The 16959-nt window shown below is 40.7% G+C and overlaps 1 protein-coding gene across 1 annotated transcript in view; it reads left to right on the top strand.

Annotated features, from left to right (window-relative positions):
- The first annotated feature begins 13190 nt into the window (after positions 1–13190).
- The window catches only part of LOC140950689 (gamma-butyrobetaine dioxygenase-like), a 53839-nt gene continuing 50070 nt past the window's right edge, over positions 13191–16959 (top strand). Inside the window, exon 1 of the mRNA XM_073399948.1 lies at positions 13191–13268. The gene's annotated coding sequence lies outside the window, so the exon portion shown is untranslated. The remainder of the gene's footprint in view (positions 13269–16959) is intronic.

The following is a 16959-nucleotide window of genomic DNA, read 5'->3' as shown; positions in this document are numbered from 1 at the left end:
TACACATTCTCGCCAAAAGTTCAATGAACATCCAAACAGCTAAAGTCTGCGTACCTTGATTTTCAATCCTTTCATAGAAGGTCATCCAAATTCCCTGCAGAACATCCTGCTTTGTTGTTAATTCTGTACAGTATTTTGGGTCAGCAGCTTTCATTTAAGCGTAAACATCGTTGTGTTGTACCAATTCACGGCCACGTGTATCGAAAGTTGAAGCGTGAGGAGAAGGTTAAAGATTGCGATTACTAATATGTTTTCGCGTCGTCGGCGACGTTCCAGAGCGAGGAAGGAATGGATTTGTGAAAGGAGATGTCAAATAAGTGTTCGTTTACATGTATCTGCGGGATTTTTTTGCCCTTAAACCCTTCCACGACTACAGTTTATGCTCGGTCTGCATTTTACCCCAGCCTGCGTTTTACTCTTAGTCTGCAGTCTGCATTTTACGCACAGTCTGCATTTTACCCCTGGTCCACAGTCTGCGGTCTGCAGTCCGCAGTCTACGTTTTACACTGACCGAAAACACTTCCCAGACTCCCACACCGTTCCCCTGCTAACCCCTAGCTGCTAGCTGGACTCCAGTTCGACGCAGAATTAATTTGATTATCACAGCCTACATGCTTTTGAGCGAAAACAACATTCACAGAAAAACAACCGTTTTAGCCAAATTTTAAAAAGTAAGTTAAACTAAGCTATTTTTGCCCGGTCAGTTCCTGCCCTCCCCATCTTGACGATACGATCACTTTTAATTAATTCTGGCTGTAGGACAATAAAAGCTCTATCGAACTGCAATAAATGAATGTTTTAGGACCTGCTTTTTCTAAGACGATTCTTGTTGGGGGGGGGGGGGGGGGGTTAAAAAGGTTCTTGTTGGTAAATTGTGCAATGGTTCTTTGAAAATATAATGTGTCCGTCGTATCGCTCATAGCTGACGTGTTTATGACCACATCGTCATTTAACGTTACTGACACTCGATGTCAATAGCGATATAATCCATATGAACAGCTATCTTTAGACATAACTTAAGAGTTTCCAAAAAGCTGTTTGAAAAACAGCTAAGTTAATTGCTTAGAGTGAAGAACTGTTTGATAAATCTTCACAATAAATATTATTAATTTAAAATTATGATATTTTTTTAATTTTAGCCTTTAAATTTTGTAGCGGCGTCGACAAAATGAGAAATGCTAGCGGCCACCAATGCAAGGTGAAAATGAGCGGCCGTGAAAAAAAAGTGAACGAGAACACGTACGACATTTCCTCCATAAAACGTGTAACTAAGAAGTTTCTAGAAGTTTCAAGTTGTAGTCCAGCAAGACAACGGCAAAGAAATGTTCAAAAAAAGTGTGCTGCACGTGCAAAGCTGCTTTTTTGCTAATTAGACCTATTGTTGTTTTTCACCGTTCTCCGGCGTTGCATTCGCCGCTCAGGATTACACGATTTTATATTTTGCTTGAACAAACAATAAATATTATCGAGAGCTTCGCTTTTAGCCCTGGTTAAATCTACTTAGTAAAATGCAACTAATGGTCTGTTATCAATGCTGCGTTCTGATTGGATGTGTGTGTGTGTGTACGTGTGTGTGTACTTCCGGGGGGCTTTGAAGCAATCTGTCTACAGAACTAAGGGCCTGGGACCCTTTTCTCGAAAGTCCCGGTAACTTTTCGGGCCCGAAATCAAATATTCAAATCGAAATAAAAAGAATAAGAGCGCGGGTCCTGGCTAGCAAACTACTGTATTTTGTTTCGTTAACTGATAGTTTTATCATGTTAGATGCAAAACTATTGAAACCTCGATCTTTAATGGCAACGGAGATAGCTTACCGGGCCCGTTAATTATCGGGACTTTCGAGAAACGCGCCCCTGATTACATGAGCCAGGCTGGCTCGCTTTGCAGAGATCTTGGTACCTTAGTTACACGAAACAAAAAATATGTCAACCGAGCCAGCCCAGTTAGCTGGGATCCCAGTGTTGTGATGCCGGGAACCCGGGTGGAAATTTTCCAACGTTTGCTGGGCTGCGCGGCGAATAAACCAAGCGAGAAACAGAACAACGGGTAACACACTGATCATGCTCGTGCTCTATATAAAATTGGCGGCTCCGGGCTGGTCCTTTTCATGTAATATCGGGATAAAAGTCACCTCGGCAGAGCTAGCCAGCCCGGTTCATGTGATCAGGCCCTTATTGTAAGTTGTATTGTTACGCATTTTGCACGTTACACGTTTTAAAGCTTTGTATTTTGCTGCTTTGGTGGTTCGTGTTTACGTCCGTACGAGAGAATACGACTTAATCTAATTAACGTAAGGGTTTTAAAAATAACTGTCAGGAACGTAGTTTGCACGTGAAGATGTTGGACTCTGCCCCTTTTAAGGTTCGAACCTGAAAGAATGCAACTTGTTTACGAGATCATTTTGCTCGATAAGATTTTGAGAAATCACGTCCTTTCCGAAAAACAGCAATGAAATTATGCACATTCAATGTTACCCTTATTTATCTCATACACAATAACGGAATTTTGCGTGACATCTTCTTTGGCTCTCGACAACTAAAGGCAAAAACTCTTGGGCCAATTATTTTCGACAGATTAACCTTCCAAGATAAAAAATGCCGAAAGCTTGAGATTTATAAGTATATGTTTTCCGAGCAAAAACCGTCTTGTGGTCCTGAGGAAAAACATTCACGCCGTATGCTGCGAGGACAATTTATTTCCAAAGGGAAAATATAAATTATTTTAATAGTTTGTTTCACTCAGTGTACCTTGTTTTTTCAATACGCTTGATTTCTGTTGCCTATTTGTTTGCTGTGCGTTATCTGTGGGGACGTATGTAACGGGTGGTTACACATTCTAGTCGCGTCGTTTGGCCTGTTTACTTTCGCACGTATTGCGTGCCTATTGCAACTTTGAATCTCAATTACTTTATTTGGGCGACGCCTAAGTAATTAGCTTACGAATCAAAACTTAAAGGAAACTGTTTAAAAATTTTTTACTTAATTTTATATTCATTCAAAGCTGCTAACTTAATGGTAAACGAGTTCAAGGTTTCGTCATGATGTACAACCGCTGACCATAACAAACTTCACTTTGTTTTGCCTTAGGTGGGTACTCGCAGCATTTCTCGCTTCCCCATTTCTTCCTATTGATATAAACGCGTCGTAAAGTGACGTCTTGTAGTATTTCGCTGATGCAAAGGTGCTGAACGGTGAACTCTGTAATTGCTGCTTAAAGATAGTTTCATCACTGGGTGTAGTCTGTAAAATAAAAGCAACAACCTCTTCAGTGTTGCGATAATAGCTGACCTGAAAGAAAGAGCGCCTTTACGTTGAACTTCTTTTCCTTTACTGCAGCTAATGTATAAGTTGACCCGGGGGGGGGGGGTGTACTTAAAAAAATTTTTTACGGGGCGGCTCCGCCCCGAGGTCCAACCTCTTACCCTTTTATGTACCATTTTTCACGAAAAAGGAACCCCTTTCGTATACCTTCTATTGACAAATAGTACCCCTTTCACATACCTTGATTAGAACTTTGCATACCTTTTAACTTCTGTAAATGCACTGTGTTTGAATAGGAACCAATCACAAAACTGAATGGAACGTTTTCTCGACTTTATGAAGCCATAAAATTCACTTTATAGCCCTTTTGGGCCCTTTCACAGAGCCAAATGACAGATTTCCCTACCCTATACTTAAACTAGTCACTGGAAATCCCTACCTTTCATATACCTGAAGCCTGAAAGAGGTAACCCTTTCGGGCGGAGCCTCCCCATATAGGTCATCATAGGGAGTACCCCCCACCCGGGAAGTTGACTCTTTCTGAATAACCGCTCTCCTTCAAAGAGGCTTGCATGTGTTTGTGCCTATGAGAGAATGAGACCGTCGAGGCGAGAAGATTCAGCGCGCGGGGAACGATGAGGGAAGGCTTTCGAAAATGAATATATTCTCTTGTTTATATTGGGAACCTTTGCAGAGAGGAAAGCCAAAACATAGAGAAGATCAGAAATAGGACTCCTTGAAATGACAACGTACCGTAGAATAAAGATCTCCATTTGTGTTCATAGCCACAAAACGCCCAGTTTTAATTCCTTTTATACGCTTCATTTCCTCTCCCATAGATTGCACCTCAAATTTGGCTAGAGTAAAGCGGAAACAGTGTGACAATTAGTAAAGCAAACTTTCGCTTCCACGTTAATAACTAAGGATGCCTCAACAAACGTCACTGGAAAATACCGAACTTTTGAAGTAGATTATCGCTACAGTTTTGTAGTTGTGCGACTTACATTTCTTCCTTCGCTTTCACGAACGGCCAACTTTTGAATATCTTATTGTGCGGTAACAAATAATTTGTGACGATACACATACTGTAACTAATTTTAACTAATTCTGATAATATTCCTGTTTGAGGTAACATACCGAGTCAAACTAAAAACAGTTCACCTTTTTCATGAACACATATATTTTGTTCCCACATTTTCTGACAACGCGACTGAAATAACTCTCCAAAAGGCCAGCTCTTACTGGCGCTCTTGCGTTTCTGCCTTTATTGGTTCGCAGACTTTTTGGATCCATTCGGCCCCATGGATCCGCACTGAGGCCCTTAATCAACGTCATTTTATAGTGTCTCAACGAGTGGATTTGTTAATGAATACATCACTCAGAAAAAGGCAATTCGAGTGACTTATGCTATCCTGAACTTACTAAAAGCGTGAAGACTCGAGAACAGGAATAAAAGGCTAGGAAACTTAAAAGAAGAGCAATTTAGAAAAAAGGACAATTATTCCATGTAGACATGCCGTTTGTTTGAAACAGTGCCTTATTTTCAGCCGATTTAAACTGGAACATCAAAGCAAATCTCTAAAGAAGAACGTCCCTTTTCAGTGTAAGTTCATCACGCTAAACCCTGGTTCGAAACTCGGTTCCTTTAAATAATTGAAAACCAGCGATTATTGAGTAAAAACTGAGGTTCTCCTGCAGTTGGCAATTGCTAACAGTGAAGACGACCGCATTCAGTTTACAAATCATTTCTTACCGTATTCACTAGTGCATTGTACGGTTCCTACGACCGTCCCGTCTCCGGTGACCTGAAGGAGGACGCCGGTCTTGCCAAAAAGACGTCTAGTAGTGAAATTATGCGATGTTTGCGATGCAATCGCACCTATACTCGGGTTGGTATTGAAAACGCAGATTTTACAGCAGATTGACAAACGTCCAGATCGAAGAGAAAAGAGAACAAGGTGTACTGTAAAAGAAAAGAAATCGATACGTAAACCTGCATGTAAAGTTCTTTGTCTACGTAGGTTTCAGTGAACTGAACAATTTAGAGACACCGTCTGTTTTAATACTTCCTCAGCTGTGGACGTGACCTGGCAAATCTACAAGGTCATCCGTGCCACGCAGAGGTTTCTCAGTGCCAAATTTAAAATCAGAACAGTAAACTGATCCTTACGGAAGAGTCACTGCAATTTGTTAGCGAACGTGACTTCCCCATGTCAGAAACAGATCGAGGCGGATCACTTTCTTGAACACAAAAGCGTACAAAGGGGTTACTGAGATTCAACAAGGAATCAATCCAAGACGTGCATACACTACCAACCAACAGAAACCTTTTAGTATACGAACTTCTACACTAGTGTCACTCACCAGGCGTGAAGAAAGGCTTCATCAAAAGAGAAACGCTCAGGCCTCTCAGGACTAATTCCTTTCAAATCACTTTTGAGGAAAATATCAAAAAGACTTTTGTTCTTGGCCCCAACACCACCTTCATGACATCTATCTTCCGGAAAAAGACATTACCAGGTCTTTATACTAAATGGGACTCTTTCACTCCTCCGTCCCAAATACAAAATAAACTTAATCCGCCCTCTGACTTGTCTTTGGTACCAGTTCTTTGCTGCAATCTGCCCTGGATGATCTAAGAAAACTTGTTCTTCAGAATGGTTACTCTTAAGGAATAATCAACTTCCAAGTCAATGATGTTTTAGGAACATCTCGCTTACTTCGGTTTCGTTCCAGTTCCTATGGTTCCTAAGAGGGATGTTATTAATTTGTTGCCTTATTTAGGTCTTCAAAGCAACCAAATTTCTCAACGCCTATGAATCCTGTATTTACCAGTTTTACTCTTGTATTCATTTAAAGATAATTTTTCAAAACACCTGCCGTATTAAATCTTTCCTTCCATACAATGACCACCTTAATCGCTCTCAAAGATCCAAAGTCATTTACAAAGCATGTTGTTGGGATTGTAATGATTTTTACATTGGTACTGAACACTTCAAGTCCCTAACAAAATATGATCACTCCTCAGCTATTGCACAGGGTCCAGAGGAGATGTTTTTGTCGTTAGAACATCAAAACCCGTCGAAAACCTCTGAAAAAATGGGTTCTTTTGATTACAAACATTAACCACAAAGGACTGCAAAGGACCGCAAACGAATATACCGAAGAACGTAGGATCTATAAAGACCTGATCAGCAAAAATCAGGGGCACCCAACGAGAATATAATTCAAAACCACTTAAACATAGCATTGTTTAACGTATTTATGTATTTAAACGGTAGATATTATCCCCTAAAAATTTTTCATCTGTTCGGATTTCCTAGCTGGAAGTCTAGTGATTCGAAAATTATAGGGATCAAAACTTGCCTTTTCGAAAATTTCAGCCGGAAAAAAGGCTCCCGAAAATTATAGGTGTGTTACGAGGCAAAATGTAACAATTGACGCAAAATGTAACATTAACGCGAAATGTAACAACTTTTGACGCGAAATGTAACATTAACCCGAAATGTAACCACTTTTGACGCAAAATGTAACAACTTTTCAAGGAGAAATGTAACAGCTTTTTGACGCAAAATGAAAAAATATTTTTAACGCGAAATGTTAAACTGTTTTTGTAACCACCAGACAATTTACACTTTATCAACAAGGCTCATGTCCACGTCTCTCAGTTATTTCAAGGCTGTAACATTTTGCTTGTTACATTTCGCGTTAAAAATATTGTTTCATTTTGCGTCAAAAAGTTGTTACATTTCGCGTTAAAAAGTTGTTACATTTTGCGTCAAAAGTTGTTACATTTCGCGTTAATGTTACATTTTGCGGCGTAACAAGGTGACCTTTTTATGGCAAAAATGAGTTTAAAATGGGCAATTATACCATTTTTTAGATGTTCGAAAATCCTAGGAGAGGCAGACTAGCAAGAAATTTTGCAAAAAATGTTCAGAAATTCTAGATCTCAAATCGTCTTCCGAACAGATATTTTCCGAAAATTGTCGTTGGGTGCCCCTGAAAAATGAAAAGTAGACATATTAAATTCTGCAAGTAGAATACTGCAATGCTGATCGTACTACGTGAAACCTCTGCAAGACATCAACACGACACCGAAAGAACTCAAAACAGAGCGGGATTGTAGCCATAGACAGCTGTTTCGCCCTCTTTGGGGCTCGTCAGTATGGCGTAACAACACAGAAAACTCTGGTGAAAAATATCCGCGCACTGTGATTTAGGCCCTGACCTAGAACTCTCAACACTCACAGAATCACGCCATACCACGTGTCTTCTGGGGGGCAAGAACAGCAACAACAACAACAACAACAACTTGACACTTGGACTCTTGCCCCCTCAGAGTGCGCGGATATTTTTCACCAGAGTTTTCTGTGTTGTTACGCCATACTGACGACCCCCAAAGAAGGCGAAACAGCTGTCTATGGCTACAATCCCGCTCTGTTTTGAGTTCTTTCGGTGTCGTGTTGATGTCTTGCAGAGTTAATTTTCACGTAGTACGATCAGCATTGCAGAATTTAATATGTCTGTTATTTTGATCGCGTTACAGTATCGTTACACACCCTATATACCGCAAACCAAGTGACTGAGGGCTCGCAAGATCGGCTTACAGTAAATCCTTTTCCTACTCAGCACTTCGTGTCTCGGTCACGTTTATAAAAATGCTAAAACTCACAACGCCATCACCGCTGTTTGTGTTTTTTTTTTTTATCAAAATATCAAAATTTCGAAATCTGCCGGATAGAAAGAGGCTACCATACCGCGATTGTGACAAAGTACCTTTTTGAGGTAAAAGTCGCCGACAGGAAAACCGCACTTCAGCAGAGAAACAAATCCGCACGTAGCCTACAAAGCAGGCGTATTTTGCTGTGCGATCGATTTGGACTTTTGACTGACCAAGAGTTGGAACCCCGCCTCTTCCCCTTGCCTGCCTCTTCTCCATGTACGTCTGGGTAGCCCTTTTAAAACAAAAAAACGCCCGTTCTGCAGGTTAATCATAACGAGACAGGGGCACCCAACGATAATATAGTTCAAAACCACTTAAACATAGCATTGTTAAACGTATTTTAGTATTTAAACGGTAGATATAGACATATATTTATCCCTAAAAAATTTTCATCTGTTCGAATTTCCTAGCTGAAAGTCTAATGATCCGAAAATTATAGCGATCAAAACTTACATTTTCGAAAATTTTAGCCAGAAAAAAGGCTCCCGAAAATTCTTGGTGACCTTTTTAGGGTAAGAATACGTTAGAAATGGGCAATCATACAATTTTTTAGATGTTCGAAAATCCTGAAGAGGCGCAAGCAAGAAATGTTACAACAAATGTTCCGAAAATTCTAAATCTCAAATCCTCTTCCGAACAGATATTTTCCGAAAACTGACGTTGGGTGCCCCTGACGAGATTCAAAGAGGTGTGAAATCGTAGACCTCTGCTGATGTTCGCCTCAGTCAAATAGGCGAACATCGGCAGGGGAGCTCTGTAGAAGTAATCAACTTGTTACGGTTCATTTGCTTGGAGGTGACAAATTCTCATATCAACTGGATTCCTTTATGTCAACAAGATTTCGATTCAACAAAGAACACAAATTACGCTGTGGCTTTATGACCGGTAACCGGTCAAGGTTTTCAAAACACTAAATGACCGGCAGTCCCATATTCTCAGTAAATTTCACAAAATCGAAAAATCCCAGCTAATCTAAATTATCATACGTCGATTAAGAAAAGTCAAGAGATCCTGAAATGTTTATTTATTTATTTATTTAGCTTCGCCTAACTAGAATATAATCTTTATACATGAATACTTAAAAATTATTGGGCAGGATCCCTCGTTAATTAAAAAATAAAAAAACAAAACAAAAAATAATCGTTGAAAAAAAAAAAAAAAAAAAGAATAACTAAAGCTATTGATATATAAACAAGAAAATCCAAAGGAAACAAAACAGAAGTTCAAATTGCTAGAAGCAGCACGTCGCGGGCACAGCTAAGAGTCCTCGCTATGTTGCACCTGGGACAGATTGTTCTCCAGGTTCTGATGTCGTCAACGTCGTACAGGTCCAGCGCCTTATTGTAATATTTATTGAAGTAGTGAACGCTTAAAAGAGGCTAGAGAGATGTGAGTTGTGCGTAACTCAGCAGGCAGAACATTCCATGTGCTGCACGCGCGTATGAAAAATGAGCTTTGATAAGTAACAGTTCTACTTCGCTTAGGGATATAACTAATAGCATTGCTGCTCGATGACCAGGCAGATCTCGTTGATTGTCTAGTTGCAGGCAGAGCTTCACTCTTTATGAAAACTAAGTTAGTAACAGCTCTATAGAAAAAGACTATATCCAAAAATTCATGCCAGTATGATAGGTAACAGATTTGTTAGTTGGAGGCGGGTCTTATAGGTTACATCGCAACGGAAGGGGAGCTTCAAAATTAGTTTTGTTGCACGGCGCTGCACGTTTTCAACTCGTCTTAGTAAGCCAATCGACTCTGGCGACCATACTTGGGTTGCATAGCCGAGATGGCACCGGACGATAGAAAGGTAAAGTGTACGACGCGTTTGGATGCTTTGGATGTACCTAGAAGCTCGGCGCACAAAGCCAAGGAGTTTGTTGGCTTTCGCACGCTGTTCAGTCACTTGTTTGTCCGAGGTAAGATTGCTTGACACCCACACACCAAGGTCTTTCTCTGTATCGCAACATTCCAAAGGCGTTTCGTTGATATTATAGGTGGGCTGTACAGGTGATTTTTTGCGGGTGATAAACTGGTATTTACACTTGGACTGATTAAATATGAGCCCAGATGATTCGGACCAACTGACAAGATCGTTAAGATCTGATTGCAAGGCATTACAGTCTGTGATGGAATCGATGCTCTTGAAAATCTTGGTATCATCGGCATAACAGGCAACTCTCGATGTCTTAACAGTGTTTGGTAGATCATCCACAAACAACAGAAACAATATCGGCCCTAGTAGGGATCCTTGTGGTTGGCTCCTAGAGCTGTAACCTGTTGCTTGCGTTCCTGTAAGTATGAACGGAACCAGTCGTGAAATTTGCCAGAATGAGGTGTACTCTCTTGCCGCCAATGTAATGGCCAATTCTCTCTTGCCAATGGAAATAGGGCGGTAATTCTCCACAAAGTCTCTCTTTCCTTTCTTGAAAATGGGTACAATATTCGCGAGTTTCCAGTCTCCCGGAAAAATGCCGAGCCGCAAGGATTTGTTGAATAACATGGTCAGGGACGGTGAGATCTGGTCAGCGGTTTCTTTCATGCAGCAGCCGCACTGGGATTCCATCGGATCCAGTTGCTTTGTTTATATCAAGCTGTTTGAGAGATGTCAAAACCATTTCCACCGGGATCTCCAACTCATTTAATGTGGGGTGTGAGGACGTGAAATGTGCTGACAAAGTGCGGATCTCTGAGGGAGCAGTGAAAACCGACACAAAGTAAGAGTTAAATAGCTCGGCGATCTGTTGAGGCGTTGATGCTTGAGGGCCCTGCTGATTGTCATCGCCCGAGCTCATCGTTTCAGGGAAGGTCCGCGTTTTATTCTTGAGCTTAAAAAAGGACCAAAAGTTCCAAAAGCGTTTAGGCTGCCGCGCGAGATCTGAGTCAAGTGAGCTGAAGTAAATCTCACGGCTCTCGCGTATAAGAATCTTGGCCTTTGTACGCAGTTCGCCATACTTCTGTCGTTGATAGTCTGTAGGAGATTTCTTTAGCTTAGCTTAGCTTAGCTTAGCTTAGCTTAGCCTAGCTTAAGTATAGTGTTTGGTTTACGCTGGGCTCAGAAGACGAAACCATGCTTTTTGACACTTTTTTTAGCTCGACTGCCGGTCAACGTTTTGAAAACACTAAATGACCGGCAGTCCTATATTCTCAGCAAATTTCACAAATCGAAAAAATCTAGCTAATCTAAAGTAGAATTTCAGTCTAGCGTTTTTATGCTGCGCTTAGAAAACGAAACTATGTTTTGTGACACTTAGAACTTTTTACAACTCGACTGCTGGTCAAGGTGTTGAAAACACTAAATGGCCGGCAAGTCCTATATTCTCAGTACCTTTCGCTTGACTTTCTTAATCGACAAATGATAATGTAGATTAGCTGGGATTTTCGATTTTGTGAAATGTACGGAGAATATAGGACTGCCGGTCATTTAGTGTTTTCAAAACCTTGACTGGCAGTCGAGCTGAAAAAAGTTTTAAGTGTCACTAACCATGGTTCTGATGGTGTCGTCTTCCGAGCCCAGCGTAAACCAAACGCTATACTTGAGATCTATAAAGCATTTCAGGATCGCTTGACTCTTCCATATTAATCGACATATGATAATTTAGATTAGCTGGGAGTTTTCGATTTTGTGAAATTTACTGAGAATATGGGACTGCCGGTCATTAAGTATTTTGAAAACCTTGACCGGTTACCGGCCATATAGCCACAGAATAAAAGATTTACTTGTTGTAAATCAATTTTCTGGTTTATGAAATTTTACCCACTTTTACCGACAGTTGATAGCCACTGGCCTTGGCAAAATAAAATTTCCTGTTTTCTTAAAAGAGATTTGATAGAATTGAAAATATCCACTACGATCCACACTTAAATACTGGACTGTTTGCGATCAGGCTTAACAAATAGTGATCTCCATCAACATTCTGAATGAACATTACACTTTCACACAATTAGCAGTTATTAAGAATTTATAAAATGATCGAGTGATCAGTGTCGACCTTAACACGTTTTTGTGCTAAAATGATAATAGGTATCCATTTCAAGATGATACAAAGGAACCAAAAATAGCCTTATCCCGCTTCGGCTGATGTTTAGAAAATTGAGAAGGGCTGGAGAGCTACAATCTTGGACAAAATAAAAAGAAAACCTAGACCCCCCTCCCCACCCCCCCAAATCAAGGATGGGAAAATGGCGCGTTTTTGCCCTTCGCGCGCCTTCATCCTTGATTTGGAGGGGGGGGGGGTGGGGGGATGGGGGTTTGCTGTTCCATTTTTTTTGTCCAAGATTGTAGGCTCGATTTCCGCTGTCTCCCGGGTCCGGCTCATTTTCCCGAACAGCGGCTACACCACGGAATCCAGTCAGCGACCCTCAATAAAAATCATTTAAGCTTACATAATCAACAACGACGTGAATGCCCGAGTTTCTGACTCAACGCTTATCTGCCACCGTCAGGAAATCATACGATATAATGTTTCTCGAACGAATCCCTCGTTTTAATTTCCGCAATTCAGTAATCTACGACCAACTATACCTTTTCCAGATCTTCTCCGCACGACAAAACGCTCTCTCTGACTTCTCTCGCCGCTTCCCGCTATATTTTCTAGTAGTTGGAGGGAATTTAGTCCCTCTTTAATCGCGCTTTAAAAAAGGTTCGGGCTAAGGTTGAAAATACAACAACATGATCTTTCCTCTTTGAAAAACCAAACCTGGATGGGTTGACTTCGAGCGTCAGTACTATCTATACTATCGACCAAGTCATAAATAGCTATAAATAATCGGCCCTGCTACTTCCAAACATCATCTCTACATAAGAAAGCTTAAAATTTTGACTTTCTATGAGTTATATCTGTCGGTAAAACCATTTGGTCACTGATACTGCGCACGAGATTACGTTGGCAGGCGAGGGTCCAAAGACTGAAGATGCTTTTCCCGACGAACGTTCCACTTTCATGTCGGCTTTAAAAGTTCACGCGAGATCGCATTGTTGCCCCCGCAGGGATTTCGCCCAGAAGGCGAAATCCCGAGGAGGCGCTCTAGTAACTCGCGCGTATATTAAGGAAAGTACTTACAGTTGAAATATACAGTCAGTTGAACAGAGTCCGCGAGGAATCGGGAGGTAATGATGACGTTTCTATTGTTCGCGCCCGCAAGTACGAGATGGTTAGGATGACGTAAAGACAGAATACTCGATACTCTTTTGCGTGACGCGTCAGTCAGTGACATTCTATGGAGCAGTTATTTTGAAAGTTATGGACCAAAAGACACTCGTTAAGCGCAGATGAAGCTATAAGGTGCGTATAACTGTGTACATGTAAACACTTGGAGAGTTTGCTAGGCACGAGTTGACAAATCTTAGATTGGAAACCTTGCCGGACACTCTTTCTCTATCTCTTTAGGGGAATATAAAAGCCTGTTTCAAATGTCGTGCTACTGCCGAGCTCCGGGGCCGAACTAAGCTGGCTCGATTGTAGCTCGACTGTACGACACAAGCACGACTTGCTTTCAGACGTCGAATTTAATTCAGTCGAATAGAACGGCTGTTGCCGAAAACAAAACACAATAATAAAGAAACGGTTCAGCAAACTTTTAAATGTATTCTAATGCATTTGTAATTTATGAATTGAGTTCCGCACGCGGCGGTAGCACGACGTTTGAAACCAAGTCGAGCTACTGCTAGCACGGCAAGGCTTGCCGTGCTATTTACGGCAGTAGTACGACTTAGTTTCAAACGTCGCGCTACTGCGGTGCTAAACTCGAATTTAATTTGATCAATTGAGTTCGACACGGCAGTAGCACGACGTTTGAAACGGGCCTAAGACTCAGCCCCAAACAAGCAAGACGAGTGAATCTACGGCTAGCTTATCACTAGCAGAACGATGGACTATTACAGAAATTCGCCGACAATCACATATAAAGTTTAAAAAGAGACCAGAATGCGCGAGCGTGAATTGATCAAACGTCCTTTTAATTTCTAAGGCTTACTTTCCGGCAAATAAAATGAACACTATAAACTATTCTTGAAACTGAGAATGTTTTGATCAAAGCTGTGTAAATCGAACTGAAACTTTGCATGGAACCTTTCGTTTCCTGTTTTTATCTCACCAGTTATATGGAATATGTATGAAAATGTTCATTATGAATCGGTATATTTCAGAGAGCTACAACCAAGAATACTATTAACCGACAATATACAGAGCGGGGGCAGCTGTAGTGTCAACTATTATAGTGATACAAATAGCATCTGTCTTTCGTCTCAGCTCTTCTTCCATCGCTGAGGGCAAAGTACACAAATCATGACAGATTAAAGGCTATTAATGGCTATCTTTAAAAGAAGGAACGGGGAACGGGGAACGGGGAACGGGGAAATAGGAATCTTTAAAAGCAGGAATCTTTAAACGAGGAAAATCTATGAAAGCGGGAACCTTTAAAATGGGGAATCTGAAACAGGGAATCTTAAAAAGCGGGAATCTTTAGAATGGGGAATCTTTAAAAGCGGGAATCTTTGTGCACGTATCAATGTAAAGCCGGCGGGGGTTGGGGGGGGGGGGAGGGGAAGGCAGGTCATGGGGTGGGGATTTGACATTTTTCAAAAATTTGCCATCAAATTCCCTGCCCACGGGCAAATCATTCCAGTCAAATGTAACCACATTTCCCCAGCCCGGGCTGCACATTGCTGTGAAATATCCCAAGGCTGGCCCCAAGGAAGGGCGCCCGAGAAGGTCTCCCTCGCGCGCGCCCGTTCTCTCTTTCGCCCCCTACTTCCGGGCGCCTGCTACGCAGGCTATTAAAAAGACTGTGGTTACCACCGCTCAGCTACTACAATTTGTAGCTCATTCATCTATAACCTGCGATCCGGTTTACCTTTCAAAAAATAAAAATCAAACAGACCTCCGGTTGTCGCATCCGGGAAACGGAAGACTGAGGAAAATATAATATTTCAGGACAACTTAAAACAGTGCTTTACAGAGAAATTTCCATTTTTGTGTAGCATTTTGGCGGGAATATTCGTGTATTTGTAGCCAATACGTGCTTCGTTTTAACTCTTTACAATATGTGGTTGTACTGTTGTCATGGTAATTTTAACTTACAAACGTCAAGAAAAAAAGTAATCAGGACATAGTTAACTCGAAGCAAACCGCTAACCAGAGTTAGATTGCATTTTCCTTGGGTTCAAATTTTTGTTATTTGCCTCGATCGTCCTGTAGCCCAAAATATTAACTTCGATATTCATTTTATGCCGTTATTTCAGCAACCAATGGGGGCCTGCCGGTGTTGCCCCGTCGTGGTACAGTTAAATATCCTGTGGCTGGCTTTACCTGTAATTGCAACGTACATTACTAGCCTGAATTACATCCGATTACTTCGAGTTGTTACTGAGGGAGTAATAACGACTCGAAGTAATCGGTTGTAATTCAGGCTAGGTACATTTCGTGGTTTTTAATACCTTTAAATACATAATGCGCCTTTATAGCAAAGGAAAACAAAGACGACTTTTGTTAGTCATCGAAAGTAGTCAGCACTAGTCGATCTCCTACTAATTAGATTTAGTTCATTAACCAAAGAAAGGATATTTACATTAAAAAAGACAGAAACACACGCAAAAGTACATCGTTTAGAGTCATGTTTTGTTTTACAGTTGCGTTCCTCTTGTTCTTGTTCCGGTTGACCGTTAGCACAATGTGTGTAAATATGGTTTTCGCTAATAGTGGTTAAAAACCTAAAACTAGATTTATCTTTGGGAGAATTTAATGTGGAAAAAGGAAAACATATATTGCTGTTGTTACTGTTAAGTTGCTGTTATTGAAGGTTGCCCGAAACATATCTTACGGTACGTCATTATATGTCATAGATGATATTTGAAATAATATTTTTGTCCTCGTTGTTTCAAATTTGTAATTAACTTACCTTCATGTTGTCGGGGTTTTAAAATTCCCTGGGTAAAAGTCCTTCATAAAATGGGTTTTCTCGAATTCAAGAAAATCCGGAATACTTGGCTTCGAATGATTAATATAGCTGACATTATTGATTACTCCAACTTACAAACAGTATCCTTTTGTTCTAAATATTTAAAGATTCCCGCTTTTAAAGATTCCCCGTTCACCATTCCCATTCTCCGATTCCGATTCCCCGATTCCCCGTTCCTTGTTTTAAAGATAGCCGCTATAAGTATTAATTGAATCCTAATTAGTTTTTAACAAAGACACCGGAAATCAAAACTTCCCCCCCGTGGTGAATTTTAAAGTCGTATGAATTTCGTCATGAGCAGCACATACTAAATTTTTCATTTCTACCTTACACACTACTTTAACAAATAAGTATATATAAATGAAATCAACACCAAAATCGCTATCTAAGGGTCTATGAGAAAACGTGAACGGACTACTTATTGCTCATCGTTATAAGTCACTGTAACGACTGAGTAATAAAGGTTGTTGCATTAACATATAAAATTAAATTCAGTAGTCTGCGGGAAAACAACTTTCTGCGAATATATCGCTTCCTATTTCAAACGTTTTCACACACACAAGCATTTTGATATTTTGTTGTGTTCTGTTATTTTTCTTTATTTTTCAAAATTCTCATTTCCTACACTCCGCATTTTGTACATTCGGCACTCCGCCCTCCGCATTCCACACTCTCGTTTTCCACTCACTGTCTTATTTACTTACTTATTGGAAGACAGTAATATCCATTGCTTATGTGAAGGTTTGAAGGAAAAACTGGAGTGCGGACTACGGAGTGCGGAATGCGGAGTGAGTGGTGCATAACTCGAGATCTCGGCTTGGAATGGGGTATCTCGTTTTTACGCGAGATCTCGGTCTATATAAAGGTTAACGTTAAAAAAGATCAGAACAACGACGTTTCGACCGTTCGACGGTCATTTTCAAGATGAGAAGTAAAAAAAAATTAGCATGTTTTTTACTCGGCACAACTTGAAAATGACCGTCAAACTATCGAAATGTCTTTATCCCTTTTTTAACG

Source organism: Porites lutea, chromosome 1 (genome assembly GCF_958299795.1).
Source record: "Porites lutea chromosome 1, jaPorLute2.1, whole genome shotgun sequence".
In the NCBI taxonomy this organism is placed as follows: Eukaryota; Metazoa; Cnidaria; class Anthozoa; order Scleractinia; family Poritidae; genus Porites; species Porites lutea.
Note: the sequence above shows the minus strand (reverse complement) of the source record. Positions and strands in the feature narration are given on the sequence as shown.